Source organism: Solanum verrucosum, unplaced genomic scaffold, assembly GCF_900185275.1.
Source record: "Solanum verrucosum unplaced genomic scaffold, falcon-dt-bn FXZP01000101.1, whole genome shotgun sequence".
Classification (NCBI taxonomy): Eukaryota; Viridiplantae; Streptophyta; class Magnoliopsida; order Solanales; family Solanaceae; genus Solanum; species Solanum verrucosum.
The window spans coordinates 1,737,509-1,758,673 of NW_026020111.1; the positions used below are offsets into that span (position 1 = coordinate 1,737,509).

Sequence of the window (21,165 nt, forward strand, 5' to 3'; positions counted from 1 at the left end):
GATCACATATAAGGCAAAAAATATAAAAATACAAATATGGGATAAGATATTAACTATAGAAGAAATATATAACTTTGAATTAACTACAAAAGATATGCTATTAGGAATGCCATTTTTAGAAAAATTATACCCACATATAATAACAAAAACACACTGGTGGTTCACAACACCATGTAAACAAAAAATAGGAGCAAAAAGAGTAAATAATAAAAAACGAAAAACAACAGAATGGATAAAAGGAAGTGAAAAAATTACACAAAAATTAGAAAATATAAAAGAAGAAGACCCTAAAATAGAATTAATTATATTCTCTATAGATAAAGTAAAAATAATTCAAGATAAGTTAGAATTATTATATAGTGAGGATCTTTTACAAGGATGGGAAAAACATAAAACAAAAGTAAAAATTGAGCTAATGGATAATAACAGTATAATAACCCAAAAACCATTAAAGTACAATTTTAATGATTTAACCGAATTTAAGATACATATAGATGAATTACTAGAAAAAGGATATATAGAAGAAAGCAATAGTAAGCATACAAGCCCGGCATTTATCGTAAATAAACATAGTGAACAAAAAAGAGGAAAAAGTAGAATGGTTATTGATTATAGAAATTTAAATGCAAAAACTAAAACATATAATTATCCGATACCAAATAAAATACTAAAGATAAGACAAATACAAGGATATAATTATTTTAGCTAATTTGATTGTAAATCAGGATTTTATCACTTAAAACTAGAAGAAGAATCTAAAAAACTAACAGCATTCACTGCACCACAAGGATTTTATGAATGGAATGTGTTACCCTTTGGATATAAAAACGCACCAGGTAGATATCAACACTTTATGGACAATTACTTTAAACAAATAGAAAATTGTGTAGTGTACATCGATGATATATTATTATATTCTAAGACAGAAACACCTTTTTCCGAACAATATTTCCGGCAACCAGGTGATCCTCTCCGGCACCGACAGCTTTTGGAGTTCCTCCGGCGACAACCAACTAGATTTTTGAAAATGTAGACGTTTATTTGTATGCTGTACACATTTTCCCATGCATGACTTCACTTAGAAAATTTCGACTATATTAATAAGTCTTCCATAAAACTCTTCCTCATTTTCATCATTTTTTGGACAAAATATCATTATTTACCGCAAGTGGGTAGGCACTACTATAATTGCACCGAGAGTCCTGTTTAAACCATTTCCCAACTCTAGAGTAACTATTTATAAATAGCAAGTGATACATTCTGCTTCCATGATACATTTTATCATACAAAGAAATTAATGAACATTTGCGCCTAACTCGACTCAAAAGTTATCCATTTCCCAAGACCATATATATCGGCAATAATTTTCTTATACAAATTTTAGGGACTCTAAGTATCGACTCTTCCACACCGCAAAAGCTAGATAATAATGTGGGAGAGCCTTGACGGCTCCACACTAGGTTTCTTTCACTCTACCACAAGTAGGTAGCTTTTTCTGAGGTAGCCCTTTTCAAGTTGGGTCATCGGCACCTTCGTGGCACGGTGGACAGGAAGGGTGATGAATATGACTCTCATATCATCGATACAATCAAGGAGAACATGGAATTAACATACAGTAAAAAAAACAATAAAAATGTGAAGTAGTTAACAACATCATTAAAAGAAAGGATAAATATGATGAAAAAAAATCCAATTAGCAATTAGCTTGAACTTTGAAAAATTCATTTATTTTGAATTATATAAGAAACTTCCGATAGTTCACTTAATATGGACTATAGGGAATAAATCTTATTAGTTAAGTTGGGCTGATTACAAGAACTTTATTTCATCTTGTTGGTGAAGGTCCAATTTATCAAGAACTAATTGATAAATTATTTATTGATTTTTAAACTCGACAACTAAAAGTGGACAATTTTTAAAAATAAAGTTAAATGGTCAAAGTCACACTTCCATTATCAGTAATTCATTTTTTCTACCTAAACTATCACCATATATGTATTGTAATACACACTCATTTAATAGTTGATTGTATGTAGTGTGCACTCTCTATTTTTATTCAAAAAAAGATGTCAAGTAACAGTCCACATGAATAAATGTTTCCATTTATGCAGAACTAAAATAATTTTTAGTTTAAAACTTAAGGGGGTTAATATTTTGGGATACAAATATAAATCGGATCATTTTTAAAAATTCATGGGTCATTCGTAAAAAGATTCACCCAACATCTTCATTCTCCAACAATGATCCTCGTCCTCAATTGTGATTTGGCCTTTCAAATTGCTATTGTCGACTTTGTCCCCCCACCATCCCTATTAAGTTGTAATTATGTCGTGGATTCTAGATAAATCAAGTCAAAGGATAGTTAAGAAGGTGGTAATCTTTGATGAAACTGCGGTAAAACTTGAAACTAGGAAGAATGACAAGAAAGTTCTAAGAAGAAGGTGTGAAGGAAGTAAATTGAAAATGGAAGAACATATATAGATTTTGGAAACGAAACGTTATCATTGCCTTGATAGTCTGTCATGGTTTTTAACCAATCACTAGAAGACACGTACTCGGAGCATTAAAAGTGGAGGGACATGTGTCACGCAAGAAATGTCAGAGGACTTTTCATTTGCTTTCGGCCAAGAATTGAAGTGTTTTCCATTTTCTGTCACAATTCTTTGAGTACCCAAAAAATGTGGGACAATCTAAGTTGTGCATATATGTTAAGGTCCTTTACAAAGTGTAGTAACTATATCATATATGGTTTTGGGTCGTAAAGAACCTTAAACACCAAACCAAGTTCAAAGCATTTCTATCAACTATATTTTCACATGAGTTTATACAAGGGTTAACTTCAAACGACCATGTCTCTCAGAATAGTAAAATTTAGATAACCCGTGGCCTATCGAATTAAAGGTCTACAGTTATTCTTTCCAATGTCACTGACCGCTCGTCAACCCGACTCTTGAGTAAAAAGTTATCTGCATTTTACTAGAGAGATGTCAAATTGACCGTGTGCTCCGCGTGCCTGGTAGGTTGGCGCACCACGCTAGGAAATTTTTCCAGCAGCCTGTAGCATGGGCGCACCACGCCAAACAAATTTTTGAGAGTCTAAATTTTAAAATGTTGGGTCATTATAAAATTCATCTTGGACAACCTAGGGCTTATTTTCTCTCAAATTCTCTCATCTCCTGCATCTTTAATAACGGGGTTTGTTACTCTCATGTATCTAAATTAGTTCTAAAAAAATCAATCTCTAATCACGAATTCTTAATAAGATTCTAACATCAATGCTTTCTCTCATATCTAGCGAAAACAAGAACTCATCCTAAAGTTCAAGAAGAGACTTTTAGGGTTCCTCTACAAACTTACAGTTTCAATTAGAGTGAATCAAGGTACTTTAAGCTATCATATTGAATTAATGAGTTCTTCCTTACTCCCTACATCTAAATTTCAGATAGCAAGGTTCAACTAGGGTTTCAAACCCAAGGCTTACTACATTCAAAGGTTCTACTTACTTTCTTAGCATGAATTATTGATTTTGTTGTATCTATTTTAGTACATTAATTTATTGTACAATTTTTAATAATTGATCATGCTTATTTCACCCCATGAACCATATTTAATTATGAATTTTATGATGCATTATATTCATGAAGAAAACAAGCCTAGTTTAAACAAAGCATAATCAGTTTTAGAGAAAGGATTTTCAATCAGTCTTTAAAGTAAGTTCAATGCATTGATAAAAGAGCATGCAAAATAATGAGTCAAAATAATATTTTCATAAAAGCATAGTCAAGTTCAGTTCAGTTTAGTTTTAATGAAGTATTATTGATCATAGACTCAAAGTATCAGATTTTAAGTTTTCCCCTAAAGGGGGACATCTTTACCGTATGAGCATTATTGCATGTTTTGGGAGTAGTATTGAGCACCGATTTGGGTAAGAGTTAACAACTCAAAACCCATAAATTGTGTCGCCAGCGTAGATAGGTTCATGTCGTTGATTCGGGCGACTCCTCACAGCCTTGTTGAGGGCTTTTCAGATAGATCCATCGGTCAAACTTTGTTTTCCTATACTCGGGCAAGGTATAGGATGACTGACAACATGTGCTAGACATTGTATTATCACGAGGCTCATAGTGATGGTTTTCGATTAGAGAACTCCCCAAGAAATATAAAGTATATTATTTTAGTATTTTGCTATTATTGCATATCTCGTTGTAGAGATTTAATGATTTCACCTCATATTCATGTTTTGCTTTTAGTCAGGGTACTTTAGGTTTCCTTTTAGTTCAATTATTTATTCCATTCAGTCATATTACATACCATACATTCTATATACTGACGCCATTTGATACTACATAATTTTATGATGCAGTTTCAGGTACTCTTGATAGCAAACATTCGGTAAGATCACTTTCCACTAGCATTTGGTGAGACCTCCTCAATTCTTGGGGGGGGGGGGTCTAATTTAGTTAGTATAGTTTATTTAATTTTTAAGAAATTGTTAGTTGAATAGTCAGGTAGACATGAGTCTTGTCCCGACGCCTATCTTTCGTTAGTAGAGCCTTTATATATAGACAAAGTCAGTCAGTCGATTCAGTAATTTGTATTTAGAAGTTTAAACATTATTATCATTATTCATATTCAAATTTATTTCAGACTTTTGTATGAGATATATTTAATTAATGTTTATTTTATAAGGCTTCTACATGTATGTTTAGTCTTCTGCTCAGTAGTCAGCCAGGCGAAGGGTTTACCTGGGACCAGAAATGGCTTCAAAGTGTCGGCCACGCCCGGGGTGTAGGACCGAGGTGTGACAATCTATATAGCATAAAACTAATCAAGCTCGATAGATAGATGAGTCAGAAAGTGACAAATGGGCAAAAGCGATAGGTCTAGCGTGACTAAGAGATTGACACCACAATGTGAGCCCACCTAGCTCCAAAGATGCACCATGAAATACGAGACACAAATGAGATAAGGTAAATCTGAATTTCAACCATTATAAGAAAATTTTGGATTAGTGAGTAGAAATAGTGAGTATTAATAGGTTTCATGAGGCTTGATGCACAAATTTTGTTCTCGTCTAATTTTCATTCACTTACAACAATTTACTTAGCTTATGCTTTGGAAATTCATGCTCTCAAGTTATATTTTATAAACAAGTTGGTTTATGTTAATTTACTTGCTTTATCATAACAATCCACGTGTACAAATTGCAATTTATCCATCCCTACATGGACAACTTGGGCATATTTTCAACAATATCATTTTCCATTCACATAGTTTAAAACCCTACAACAACTTCTTGATTCTATCAACAAAGTTTATAGGATAAAGTTGAATACAGTGATCTTCATGTTCATTACTGCATCTGTTGTTGTGTCTGCAAAACTCGAGTTGGATTTGTCGAGGATTTTCTTAGACTTGTATGGATATTCCCATCCTCTCTGCTTCATTTTGTCAAAAAAAGTAGTAATAATCTGAACTATGTATACTTAATTTTTATGTCTTGTACATCTTGCAGGAGCCAAGCATTCAGGAAGGTCTCTTTATTGAAGTAAAGTCACTTTTGAGAAATTAGAAGTGGGTCTTTGAGATTCATCAAATTTGAGCATTGTAAGGATGAAATTACTCTTATCCAGTTGATGATAATCAATTTGGTAACTGTTCTTACCTTTTTATAATGTCTAGATAAAACCCTAATTTTTGGGGTGTGGTAATGTGATTATGGGTTGATTTAGTTTATGGGTATTGTTAATTGTTAGTTCAAATGCTATTTAAAAGTGAGTTTAATCATTAATTATGGTTTAATTTAAGAATTGTAGTTGCAAATGCAGTTCTATGTTTGTGTTCTTGGGTTGCGAGAGAGAGAAGTTTTAGAACTAAAATTATTCATTGATGATTTGTGGGTATTGGGTTGACCTGGGTTTAGCTCGAGAGAGTGAATCCTAAACCCTATCGCACACATTCAGCTCGAGAGAGTTAATGAATTAAAGTGTGGACTGCTCTTATATGTATTGCTTGTTGATGTTCGAAAGAAATCACCTGATTCGGGGTAATTGTTCAAGAGAAAATTACCTCCATTGTAGTCTAGCCTACTCACTAATATCTAGCTATTTGCTAATAGTTGCAATTACCCATATGTCTACATTTACCTATAATCGATCACATCCCAAGAATCCATCTCATTATTGTTAATTCCTAGTTTTTGTGACTACTTTTAGCTGATAATCTAAAAACCAACCTTCCCCACCATTTGACATTCGTGTCACCCTTTAACTTGAATGATGTCATTATTTGATAATTTTTATTCCTATGAATTATTTGACCACATTTATACTTCTCAATCAAATCTGAAACACGTACTGCTCCCTGTGGGATTCGACCCCAACTCATTTAGTCAGTTTTATACTAATTTGCGATCATTGACACTTAGAATTGGAAGTAGTGTCTTTGAAACGTTATTAATCAAAATGGCGCCGCTGCCGAGGAGTGGTGTTATTTGAAATTCTTTTGGTGAAGTTGAATTGTGTTCTTTTTAGTTATAGTTGAATTCACTTACTTTTAGTTTTGGTTTTGTGTTGTTGTTAAAACAAAGGAGATGAGCTTAAATAGTAGCAATGGTAGCCAAGTGGGCCAACAAGATGACATCGGGAATCTCAATGATGTTAATGACCCGAATGTCAATGAACCTAACCAAATGGGTGGTGTTGGTGCCATTCGTTTGCCTCCAGCTGAAGGAAACGATGTGTTTCACATCACAAGCACCATGTCGCAGCTCTAACAATTGTAGGGTTTGTTTGGAGGGCTAGCTCATGAGGATCCACATGAGCACATCAGGAATTTTGTTGATGTTTGTGGACCGTTTTCCTTTAAGAACATATCTCAAGGACCGGTCCGACTGAGGTTGTTCCCATTTTTGCCAATGGGAGAAGAATATAAGTGGTTGGCTGAGTTGCCAAGAGATTCTATCAATTTGTGGGATGAACTTATTACCGCATTCCAAGTGCGATTTTTCCCCCTTCGAAGATGATGACTCTTCGGGACAAGCCTATCTATGAGACTTGGCTAAGGTTTAAGAAAATGGTGCTTCAATGCCCAACTTATGGACTGCCCGATGACGTAGTGTTGTAATACTTCTACAGAAGCCTTGATTCAGTGAATAAGGGATTGACTGACCAACTTTCCCAGGAGGTTTAATGCAACAACCTTATGTAATAGCAGCCCAACTCCTTGATGGCATGATCAAGATTTACTAGGCATAGTACACCCGTGAAGGTCAGGTCTGTCCTCTTACTTATAAATTCACAAAGGAGCAGATTGAAAAAGATCAAGAGAGAGACCAAAACATGGCAAAGATGATGACCCGACTTGACATCTTAGCCAAAAAGTCATGGGTGTTGGTGCTAGTAGTGTTAATTTTGTGGGTGTTGGAGGTATAAATCCTGATGTGGACCAGAACTTAGCCAAAATGATGACCCAACTGGATATCTTGGCCAAAAATATCATGGAATTTCAAGTGTTTTACAAAAAGATAGATAGGTACAATCCCCCATGAGCGTAAAAAGCCCAAGGACTATGAGGGTGGACATATAGAAGAGATATTCTCATGCATTCTCAACAAAGTCGAAGAACATGACACAGTGTTGAAAGAGATAAAAGAGAATGTCTCAATACAAAATCATATGATTGCTTCTCATTCCATATCTATTAAGCTACTGGAGACCCAAATGGGCCATATTTCGTATCATCTTAACCCAAAACAAGGGGAGTTGCGTAGTGATACTATGGTGAACCCCAAAAATGAAACTTGAATAGGTACTTGCGTCGTGCCACAACGTTAACTAATTAAGGTGCTTCTTGGGAGGCAATCCAAGTTTTTAATGCTTTGTGTTTGTTTTTGGAATAACGGGTGTTGAATGTGCATGTTAAAAAGTGGAATGTGTTTTAGAAATGCACGTTGGCGAGCCAACTGTCCAGTCGGCGACTCGCCGAAGAGTTTGATAAGCCCGACTTGGACCGTTATTAGACTCACAAAAATAACAGGTGGGAGGCTGTAAACCTCGATGGGCCCATGGATGAGTCGACGACTGATTGAACAGGTTGGTGAGCCCGACTTTGTCCGCCGTTTGGACCCCCAAGTTGAGTGGTGGTCCTGTAAAACTCAATGAGGTAAGTCACCACTCAGCACATAACCGAGTGGTTCGACGAGGACGACTAATACAACGAAAGGGCCGCAAACTGAAAAATTTTAAAAGGCCAAACGGTTTAAACTTTCAAAATCTTTCATATTCCTTTATTTTTAGCCTCGTACACTTAGCTTAAAAGCTCTCTTGGAATTGATGTTTCCTTTTCTTACTCAAATATGAAAACATTTATAAACTCTTTGGGACTACTTAGTTCCGTTATAGGTTTTTGAGAAATGAACTCAAATCTTTACTCTTTGCTTAACTTGAAATTTAAGTCTTAAAACAAAGTTAAAACGTTTGTCAAAGACTTTAGGAAACTTTATAAACTTCTCTTGACTTGCTTCTTAACCTCTAGACTTGACTCTTAACTTCTCTTGACTTGGATCCTAACTTTCCTTGAATTGAATTATGGAATCAAGGATTGTGATTTGTGATAGGAAAGATCTCATGATGTTTAGGAGTGTTTGTAGATAGCTAAACATGAGAAAAGATCAAGAAATCACCGTCTTGGAACAAGTTCGCGACGCGGAGTTTCATTTAAATATTTGATGGCAAAAATTGATTTTGAGATAGAGGATTCCGCGTCCTAACCGCGACGTCGAGCTGACTTTTATTCACTGAGGGAGAAAGTCTGTGACGCGGACTTGCGTGCCAAAACCTGCTCGACTTTTTCCTTTTTCGTTTTCCAGCCCAAATTCGCCTAAACACGACTATTGTTCTCAAATTAATTTTAGATTCAGATACCCAACATATGTACTCAAGAACCTATCTCAAAACAACTCTAAAACTCAATGTACAGATCTCAGATCTCCTCAATTCAGCCCAATTCAAGAACGACATTCAAATTCAAGAATACATATCAAGAACATCAACTTTCAAACTCTTTTAGGATGAATTTCGCTGAACTAAGAATGTTTGGCGTGTCGGTGAACGAACCCAACACTATGAAAGACTCACATATAGACCCTCTAGGATCAATTCCTTGTCGAAATCCACAACCAAAATCGATCGTTCTTGGCGAATCTTGCTTTTCCTCTTCTCCTTTCTCTTCTTTTCTCTTTTCTCCAAGCCCTAGCGTGAAACTTCAACTTTTCTAAACTGGGTAAAATCTGATTTTTACCCCAATTTACTCCTAAAAACGAATTAGAATAATTAGGTCAGGAAAAGACTAAATTACCCTTCCAAAATCCGGATTAGACTTCCTTAATCCAACAGCCCAACTTCCAAAGGGCATAACTTACTCATACGAAATCGGAATCACGCAAACTCGGAGGCGTTGGAAATATTATTCCAAGATTTTTCCTACGATATCTTGAATCACACCTAACTCATCCTGATCTAGGAGTTATGGTCGTTTGAAGTTGACCAAAAACTCAAACTTAACTTAACTAATTTTCCAGATTTTTTATTATTTCCAAAAATCACTCTTTCTAATTCTATCTCTTTCTAGTTCTTTCAATTTGCGAGATCTTACAATATCTCCCCCTTGGGAACATTCGTCCTCGAATGCGATTATTCTTACTAGGCTAAGGGTGTAACATACAACATTCAGTTCAAGCACCCACAAGCAAATGCAAAACAACATGCCAACTTATAAATAAATACTAAGGAAGGATTAGTACCTTAATTCGGAACTTCTCCGGATTCGAAGAGATGTGGATATCTCTTCTTCATATTCCTCCTCAGCTTCTCAAGTAGCTCTTCAACAAATTGGTTCCTCCAAAGGACTTTGACTGATGCTACCTGTTTTGTCCTCAACTTGCGAACTCAGAGATCTAGAATTTGAACCGGAATCTCTTCATAAGATAAACTATCCTTGACCCCAATATCTCCAGTTGGTATGATCAATGAAGGATTGCCCATGCACTTCTTCAACATAGAGATGTGAAACACTGGATGAATCGTGGCTAACTCTTGTGGTAGCTCCAGCTCATAAGCTACTTTGCCAATCCTCTTGGCTATTCGATAATGTCCAATATACCGGGGACTAAGTTTCCCCTTCTTACCAAATCTCATGATGCCCTTCATGGGTGAAACTTTTAAATGCACCCAATCATCTACTTCAAACTCTAACTCTTTTCTCCTAACATCAGTGTAGGATTTCTGACGACTATATGTTGTTTTCAACCTCTCTTGAATCACTTTCACCTTCTCCATAGCTTGATGAACTAAATCTGGTCCTATCAACCCTTCTCCACCAACTTCAAACCATCCAATAGGAGATCTGCATCTTCTCCCATAAAGAGCTTCATAAGGAGCCATTTGGATGCTAGAGTAGTAACCATTGTTGTAAGCAAAAGCAATGAGAGGTAGGTGATCATCCCAATTACCCTTGAAAAATCAATCACACAAGCCCTCAACATATCTTCTAAGGTTTGAATAGTGCGCTCTGCTTGCCCATCTGTCAGAGGATGATAAGCAGTACTTAAGTTCACCTTTGAACCTAAGCCTTTTGGGAATGACTTCCAAAACTGTGCAGTAAATTGCGCACCTCTATCTGAAATAATGGAGACCGAAACCCCATGAATTCTTACCATATCTTAAAGATACAACTTAGCATAATCTTCTACCAAATGAGTAGTCTTTATCGGTGAAAAGTGGGTTGACTTTGTCATTCTGTCGATAATCACCCAAATAGAATCATGCTGCCTGCGAGACCTTGGTAAACCTGTGATGAAGTCCTTATTAATCATCTCCCACTTCCATTATGGAAGTTTATATTCAGAGCCAAACCACCGGGCCTTTGGTGCTCTACTTTAACTTGTTGGCAATTTGGGCACTTAGCAACAAATTCTGCAACGCCCTTCTTCATACTATTCCACCAATACACCTCTCCCAAATCACGATACATCATTGTGGAACCCGTATTGATGGAATATCTAGAGTTATGAGTCTCCTCCATGATCCTCTATTGGAGTTTATCCACTATTAGTACACACAACCTACCTTGATATATCAATACTCCATCTCCCTTTTGTTCAAAGGCTAATACTTTTTGCTGATGAACATTTGCCTTCAATTCAAGAAAAATGGGATCTTGGTCTTGCTTTTTTTTTCACTTCTGACACAAATGAAGATTCAGCCCCAATCATCACCACTACTCCTCCTTCTGTGGAATCCATCAATCGGACTCCTAAGTGTGCAAGTCTATGCACATCTTTCGCTAACTCTCTCTTTTCTTCCTCAACATGGGTGGTACTACCCATAGACAACCTGCTTAAAGCATCAGCAACAACATTAGCCTTACCTGGGTGGTAAAGAATACTCATGTCATAATCCTTGAGTAATTCTAACCACTTCCTCTGTCTGAGATTAATCTCTTTCTGAGTGAACACGTATTGAATACTCTTGTGATCAGTGAATACATCTACATGAACACCATATAAGTAATGACCCCATATATTCAAAGCAAATACTACATCAGCCAACTCTAAGTCATGGGTTGGGTAATTCTTCTCATTAACTTTTAACTGTCTGGAGGCATAAGCTATAACTTTGTCATTCTGCATTAGCACACAACCTAAACCGACTCTAGACACATCAGAATACACCACAAAGACTTGCGTACTTTCTGGTAAGGTCAACACTGGGCAGTAGTCATCCTCTTTTTCAATTCCTGAATGCTTTTCTCACAAGCTTCCGACCATGGAAACTTCATTGTTTTCTAAGTCAAATTGGTCAGAAGGGATGAAATAGATGAGAACCCATCTACGAACCTTCTATAATAGACCGCCAAACCCAAGAAACTCCTAATATCAGTTGGAGATGTGTGTCTAGGCCAATTCTGCACTGCCTTTATCTTCTGAGTATCAACTTTTATTCCATCACCGAAAACTATGTGACCCAAGAATGCCACAAACTCAAGCCAAAACTCACATTTAGAGAACTTAGTGTATAACTCCTTATCTTTCAAAGTCTGAAGAACTAATCTGAGATGAGTAGCATGATCTTCCTCATTCCTCGAATAGATTAGTACGTCATCAATGAGCACGATAACAAACATATCTAAATAAGGTTTGAAAACTCTATTCACAAGGTCCATAAACGTTGTTGGTGCATTAGTTAAACCGAACGACATGACCAGAAACTCGTAATGACCACAACGGGTCCTGAATGTTGTCTTGGGAATGTCACATTCCCTTACATTCAACTGATGGTAGCCAGATCTGAGGTCTATTTTCGAAAAACAAGAAGCACCCTAAAGTTGATCGAAAAAATCATCAATTCTCAGAAGAGGATACTTATTCTTGATGGTAACCTTGTTCAATTGGCGGTAATCTATACACATCCTAAGGGAACCATCTTTCTTTCTAACAAACAAGACTGGAGCGCACCTAGGTGAGACACTTGGTCGAATAAAACCTTTATCTATGAGATTTTTCAACTGCTCTTTAAGCTCTTTCAACCATGCTGGTGCCATTTTGTATGGAGGAATAGAGATAGGATAGGTATCTGGAAGAATGTCTATGCCAAAGTCTATTTCTCTCTCATGAAGGACTACGGGTAGATCATCTAGAAAAACTTCTGGAAACTCTTTTACTATAGGAACTGACTGGATAGGAGGTATCTCAACACTAGAGTCATTAACTCAGACTAACTGATGGACACACCCCTTGGAAAATAACTTTCTCGCCTTAAGGTACGAAATAAAATGACCCTTAGGCACTGCTGAATTGCTCTTCAACTCTATAACTGGTTCCTTGGAAACTGGAACTTGACAACTCGAGTTTTACAATCAACTGAGGCATAACATGCATGAAACCAATCCATACCAAGAATGACATCAAAAGCTACCATGTCTAATTCAACTAAATCAACCATGGTACTCTTCTGATTGACGAAAATGAAACAATCACGATAGACTCTTTCTGCTAAAATAGACTCACCATCAGGTGTAGAAACACTGAAGGCTCAAGAACTTGCTCAGGAAGAACATCAAAATTGAAGACTTGGATCATACCACTGACAACACATGGCGAATCCTCTTGCTCTCAGAGATGAGCGATAGCATAAAGATGGTTTGTTCCTCCACCAGTACCTGATGTAGCTCCATCTAGGTGCAGCCCTGTCTGGTAAAGCAACTGATGAAGATTGAGCTCTATTTTGCAGATTCACACCAGATTGCCTCTTCTTAGGGCACTCTTTCAAGAAGTGACCCTCTTTCCCACACTTGAAGCAGCCTGCTTGACCATCACGACACTTACCTAGGTGGGTTCCTACCACACTTAGCACATGCATGAGTCTTAGTACCCCCTTGTGCCATACTACCTTGTGAATGCACATCTCTAGCTCTGAAGTTCTGAGAATTCTAACTATTGTACTCACATTTGTTCCTTGGTGTAGGTGCACTAGCATATGATGGAGTAGGTCCTTTCTGCTTATGTTGAAAAGGAGACCGGTTCACATTACTTTTTTGCTGCCCGGATTCATTCCATTATGTCTTAGCCCTCTTATTCTCAAACTCTTCTCTATCCTTCAGCTTGTCGTCCTCAACTTGTTGCACATGGATCATCAGCCTTACTATGCCCATGTCACCTATTAGCATGGCTGCCTTAATTTCCTTATTTGACAGACGAGGTAACCCAACAATGAATAAACTCATCCTGCTCCTCATGTCGGCAATCATCTATTTGCTTCTCTCAGCTCGCAAGTAAAGAAATGCCACATGAAAGAACTCTCAAAATAGTCCAATGCACAATCGGTTACGCGCAAGCACGAGTTAGAAATAAACTTTTTAACGATAAAAGTCTAACGCACGAAATGAGTATGAAAGAAGTGAAGGAATTTCCTAAATGCAGCCTTCTAATTATAGATGTGGCACGCTTCACACTGATAACTAGGACTCTATAGACATGGCTTCATAGACTCCCTAGGACTCTTGAGCTCTATGCTCTGATACCAAGTTTGTCATGCCCCGAGCCTACACCCTGGACGTGGCTGGCACTCGAGAACTATAGTTGGCCCCAAGCGAACCCTTAGTCTAGCTTACTTATGCAGCAGAAGACTTAAACACAGGAAATAATCTAAAAAGGAACTTGTAAAATAACTTAGAATGTTCTTAAGTAAACATTCAAACTTACCAAAAATGGCAACCTCAAGTCTCAAAACATAAGCCAATAATAAAGTAGTGACAAATGAATTTACCTATCTGACTGTCTATCTAAGAAGCCTCTAAACAACTGAGATGAATGTCGGGACAGGCCCACCACATCCTAATGAACTAATAAAAAAACTAAAAGCAATAAAAGGGATCCTCCGGAAGCAAAGAGGCTCACCACAATACTCTGAGTGCTCAAACTGGATGTTGATCCTGGTTACCTGAGTCTGCATCATTATAAGATGCAGGCCAACTAGCATCAGTGCATTGATTGTACGAGTATGAGAGTTGGAATGCTAAACATAACATAGGCTTGAAAAGAATCTGAAAGAAACACTTACCTTGGCTCTTCTTAACTCATGAATAATTAAACTCAATATAAAGTAATAAAACACATGCAATATATGAAAAGATTTATTAAACAGTAAAGCAAATTAGTTCGTTAAAGAGAATGAAAAAACAAACTCAACTTTAGTCATATAATAAAGTAATATAGTTTATGTGGGAGTTTCTCTAACCGAAAATCACCACTATGAGCCTAAGTGGTGAAACAACGTCTTGCCTACGCTGCCAGAACTGTCCTATATTTTGTCAGCATATAGAACGCTTAACTTATTGGATCCACTAGTCAATGCGAAAAGCATCTTAAGGATTCATCTTAAAAATATGATCCTTTACTACCTATGATGGTTACATGATTTATGGAGACTTGAGTTAATATGAACTCGCATCCCCATATCGGTGCTCAATACTACTCCCAAAACTTAGCATAAGAGCTCTCTTGGAATCGATGTTCCTTTTTCTTACTGAAATGTGAAAACATTTTACCCTCTTTGGGAATACTTAGTTCACTTATAGCTTTTTGAGAAATGAACTGAACTCTTTACTTTTTGCTTAACTTGAAATTTAAGTCTTAAAACAAAGTTAAAATGTTTGTGAAACACTTTAGAAAAACTTTATAAACTTCTCTTGAGTTGCTTGTTAACTTCTAAACTTGCTTCTTAACTTCTAGACTTGACTCTTAACTTCTCTTGACTTTGATCCTAACTTTCCTTGAATTGAATTATGGATTCAAGGATTGTGATTTGTGATAGGAAAGATCTCATGATGTTTAGGAGTGTTTGTAGATAGCTAAACATGAGAAAAGATCAAGAAATCACCGTCTTGGAACAAGTCCGCGACGCGGAGTTTCATTTAAATATTTGATCGCAAAAATTGATTTTGAGATAGAGGAGTTCGCGTCCTAACCGCGACGTGGAGCTGACTTTTATTCACTGAGGGAGAAAGTCTGCGACGCGGTCTTGCGTGCCAAAACCTGCTCGACTTTTTCGTTCTTCGTTTTCTAGCCCCAATTCACCTAAACTCGACTATTGTTCTCAAATTCATTTTAGATTCAGATACCCAACATATGTACTCAAGAACCTAACTTAAAACAACTCTAAAACTCAACGTAAAGATGTCAGAACTCCTCAATTCATCCCAATTCAAGAATGACATTCAAATTCAAGAATACATATCAAGAACATCAACTTTCAAACTCTTTTAGGATGAATTTCGCTGAACTAAGCATATTTGGTGCGTGGGTGAACGAAATGCTATGAAAGACTTACATACCTTGTGGGATCAATTCCTTGGCGAAACCCACAACCAAATCGATCGTTCTTTGCGAATCTTGGTTTTCCTCTTCTCCTTTCTCTTCTTTTCTCTTTTCTCCAAGCCCTAGCATGAAGCTTCAACTTTTCTAAACTGGATAAAATCTGATTTTTACTCCAATTAACTCCTAAAAATGAATTAGAATAATTAGACTTTCCTTAATCCAACAACCCAACTTCCTAAGGGCATACCTTACTCATACAAACTTGGAATCGTGCATACTCAGCGGTATTGGAAATATTATTCCAAGATTTTTTTTATGATATCTGGAAACACACCTAACACATCATGAGCTATTAGATATGGCCGTTTGAAATTGAACAAAAACTCAAACTTAACTTAACTTAAGCAATTTTCCAAATTTTTTTATGATTTCCAAAAACCACTCTTTCTAATTCTAGCTCTTTCTAGTTCTTTCAATTTTTGAGATGTTACACTGTGGGCTTGAATTTGGGAAACAGGGTTGAAATTTAAAGCGTTGGGCAATTCGGCGAGCTGGGTCGAGCTCGCCGAATCGTTTGGTGGTTCACCAACATCCCCTTTGATCGCCTTTAATTTCATGTTTTCGCTAGAATGGAGTCTGTAACTTTCAGCGGAGAGCCTGAGCTCACCGAGTTCACTCGGCGACTCACCAAAAGTCTCCCTTAATCGCCCTTTATGTGCCCCTAAACCACGCTGTTAATTTTGACGTGCTATCTGAGCTCGCTGAGTCAGGTCGGCGATCTGTTGAAGGCCCTTGAACATCGCCGACAGGCCATTTCTTAGAAAACAGTTTAGGCCAGTCTGTCGGTGAGCTCGACCTAACTCGCTAAAGTGACTCAACGACTCGCTCATCGGTTTGACGAGTCTTTCTGCAACCTGTTGATCTATTATTATTGGATGATTTTTAACTCTTTTTGGTGTGTTTTGTAGATATGGCTAGACCAAAAGTAGTAGGACGATACATGCCACCCCGCAAGCAAGCAAAGGGAATCACTATCAATGAGGATGCAGCTGCATCCAAAGCAAAAGAAACAAAACTTCCTACCACAGGTGGGACGGGTAAATAAAAGGGCAAGGCGCCAGCTACTGAATTAACGGAGGTCAGCTCACCACCTCTGAGAGGGAGGGAGAACACCAAGACACTCAGGCTGACATTTCCGAGCATAAGAATGATCAACTACTACTAGCCCGGAGAGCTGATATACGCTCCAAGAGGTTGAATGATCTGTCTAGGATTTGGGTACCCTAGGCAACTACTCCTCCTGGTCCAGACCAAGCTGTGGTCCCATCACCTCCTGCAAAGGGTCATCGTCCCCGCTCTCTCAACAGACGAAAGGCCGAGGGACAGAGGACTATCATTAAGGAGAAGAGGCTATCTATAGATGGTGTGAACACCTAATTTTTGACCAAAACATAAAAATTTTACACCCAATTTTAATACTTAAATATTATTATTTCAGTAGGGTTATATTTAAAATAAACTGAAAATTACAACAAATTATAAGCTCACTTTATGTTTAAAGTTTAATAAAGAAAGCTTTTGAATTTAACGTATTTTGTTTTAATCTTTCAAATTTTATCTAGTCTAAAAAATAATAATAGTCGTATATATCATGGAAAAGTAGAAAAAAATAATAATAAAAGATAAAAAGAAGAGTCCTAAAAATTTCAAATTACCTTACCTTTATCCTAATTACCCCCAACTTCCTTAACTTATTTACTAAAAATCCTCCTCCCATTTAGTTTATTTTATTTTATTTTTCTTTCTTTTCTTCCCCTCTTGCACGATCTTTTCTCTTTTTATTTTATTTTTTTACACGTTTTTTTTTTCTTTCTTTTCTTTCTTTTTCTGTTCGTTCTTTCTTTATTTTATTTTTTTTATTATTTGTTTGTTAATATTTTTCTTCCTTTATCTCAATCCTAAAATTCTCAACTAAATTTTAAATTAAATCCTAATCCCACTCCATCACGTTCCTTTTAATTAGCACCAGACTCACACCCCAAACTATTATAAAAACATACGCTCAGTAAAGAAAAAATACACATACACACAGAAACAGAGAGAGAGAAAAAAAAAAAAAGATAACAAAAAGTGAGTCTTATTTTGAAAATTAAGTCAGCGTTCAAGGTTTCGCTCAAGGTTTCGGATTCATGGCTCTTTAAAGTTAATATTAGCTATTAACTTTGGAAATCAGTAGATCGTAGCAGTTGTTTTTTTTTGTGGTATTAATTTTCGCAGCGAGGTAACTCTAAATTCTCGCATAATGTAGTTAGAATGCTCGTACGAAATTTGGTTCCAATAATATGAAGTTTTCTGAGTCGCATGTTATTATTATCTACCATTGTTTGTGATGAATTTATGAATGCTTAGAAAAACGTAACCGTTTACGTTTCTTGCTTTAGAATAATATAAAAATAAAAATAAAAGATGTATCATACATTTTTTTTTAATTATTGTTTTATGCTCTTTAGATGTAATTAATATTGAAATTGGTTTCGTGATATTTAATTGTGAATAGTCCTAATCTATTTAGAATTTCTTGCTAAAACTAATTCCAAATCACATAAAATTTTATTTCTATTCTAAATCTAACTAAAAAAAATACAATCCTAAAATACTCAAACTCAAAAATCTCAATCCTACAAAAATTCTAATTCCTAGTAATTAGATACCTACATATTTTCTATCCACAATAAAAATAAATAAATACAAATACATGGAAAAAAAAAGGAGAAGAAAAGGAATTACAAGACATTTCAAGATTTGTAAATCTATTAACTTTACTTTATTATGTTTGAATAAATTTATGTGATATACATTCTTTTTAATTAACGAAAATATATTAATATAATATAAATAGGTTTAAAATAAACCAAATAATGAGGTAAATAATTTATTATTAAGTTAATAATACAATATCCGAAAATTAATTTAAGTCATATATAGTCAATGAAGCGACCGTGCTAGAACCACGGGACTCGAGGGGTGCCTAATACCTTCCCCTTGGTCAACAGAATTCCTTACCCTATCATTGTATTCGCAGACCAATAAAAATAAAGAGTCAAATTTCCTTTTGATTAGGGGTTTAAATAATAAGGTGACTTGGAACACCAAAACTCAATTCCAAGTGGCGACTCTGAATAATAAAATAATTTCTTTTCAAAAATGTCGCTTTAATTGGAAAAACTCTTTTTCTTTCAAAACATACTTAAATTAAATATTGAGGAAAAAAAAAGGGGTGTGACAGATGGCGACTCCGCCGGGGAATAACCAGAATTCGAGCTTATAATATTGACTTATATATGACTATTTACTTAATTATTTATGTTTTGGATATTGTATTTGTTGGCTGAATGTGCTAATTGTTTACTTTTTTACTATTTTAATATTATTTGCATTGCATTATAACTGTCTTCTCTCGCGCACCCCTCTGAGTCTTCTATAATACAATTATGGGAATTGCAACTGCGCACCCCACTTCTGTTAAGATAGCCAGTGGATCTTCGGTCCATGGTGAAGGATATTTAGTCATACATGTTTAGGATAGGGAGCACCCATGCACAAAGCCGGAAAGTGCTGCTACCGGTACGTTGCTACTCCCTAACTCGAGTTGTCCGCTCGTTTTACAGCTAGTCTAGATACCTTGCTCCACAAGTTCAACCTTAGTAGAACTGAAACCTCCATACATGATATCCTTACTAGGTTCCGCTTTATCTGCATCATGCGCATTTAACTTAGCAAGACTCGGCATGGGGGCCGGGTTTGTCTAGGACAGGTACCTGTTCTTGAGACCATCATGTACATTTTTGTGCTACTTGTTGCATCATGTGGAAGACTATAACCAATGTTGACCGGCTTTAAATAATTGACTAAAAGAAGAAACGTCTATTTTTACCCACTTTTAGTAAATAATTCAAGATAAACAAAGTGAAAATAATATATATATATATATATATATATATATAACCCTCAATTGTATTCTCGCTTTTATCAAAACATCAAGTTTTTACAACAAATGAAAATAAAAATAAAAAAATAAATATATAAATAAAAAAGGTTATAGTAAAAACAATAAAAATAATGCAATAAAATAAATTATTATATATATGTATGTCTTTAAATTTGTTTCAAATAGGGCATATCCACCTTCTTTTTATTTTTTTTTCTTTCTGTTTTCATGATTCACTTGTCAAAATTATCTCTTTATCCGGTCATTTTCTCTTAAAACAACCTAGGCTTCCCTTAAGGAAGGTCAACAAAGGTCGTTTTCGAAAGAATGACCACTTTAGGCATTCTGAGTCATTTTTCATATATATTTTTTTATTTTTACTACTTCAACAAATGATTTCGAATTATCAAAATTTCATAAGTTAAATTTGGTTTTAAATCGCGAGTTTCTTTTCCTAACCAGGTAACCATGAAATCTATGAGATGTGATAAAAGACCAAGGGATGAAGCAGTCGAAATGGTTAATGATCCCCCAAAGTTCATGATCACGGATAAAACCCCACCACTACTCATGGCTTGGTGGAACGATATGCATGAGTTTAGGCGAACTGAGATATTCAAACATCTTGGTTTCCTCACAGATATCATGAGATTTAGTCCTGATAGAGATTTGATCGAGGCTTTGATCCCTTTTTGGGATTCTACAAGCAATGTGTTTCGCTTTAGCGATTTTGAGTTGACGCCTACATTGGAGGAGTTGGGTGGTTTCACAGGGTTAGGCAAGGATCTCCGAAGCAAAACACTCATAACCCCAAAAAACGTCAGCGGGAACAAATTTTTAGAACAAATGCACATCATTTATCCTCATAAGGAGTGTTTCGATAATTGGTTGGTTTCCTTGGAATTTCTATACTCAAGATATGGAAAGAAAGAAGGATTTTCAGACTACGGGAAACAACTTAAAAATGGGCAACACCTCCATACTTGGGAAAAACATAGACAAGAAGCATTCATGGTGGCCTTTTTGGGAACCATGGTTTTTCCAAGAAGGGATAAAAAAATCAGTATTCGTCTGTCGGGAATAGTCGCTGTTATGATGAAGAAAAAGAAATCCACTATCTTGCCAATGATGTTGGCTGACATTTATCGTGCTTTGACTAAATGTAGAGAAGGGGAAGACTTTTTTGAAGGTTGCAGCATTCTATTGCAAATGTGGTTTTTGGAGTACTTGTATCGCCATCGTTTTGCGACAGATTTCAAATCTGAATGGACGAATTATATTTTGAGCCACCCAGACAGGATGA

The 21,165-nt window shown here is 36.1% G+C and overlaps 1 protein-coding gene and 1 pseudogene across 1 annotated transcript in view; both read left to right on the forward strand.

The window, feature by feature from the left end:
- The window catches only part of LOC125825438 (uncharacterized), a 1,130,247-nt gene that overhangs the window by 400,529 nt on the left and 708,553 nt on the right, over window positions 1–21,165 (forward strand). The window lies entirely within an intron of this gene.
- Window positions 16,504–20,946, forward strand: LOC125825472 (uncharacterized; annotated as a pseudogene).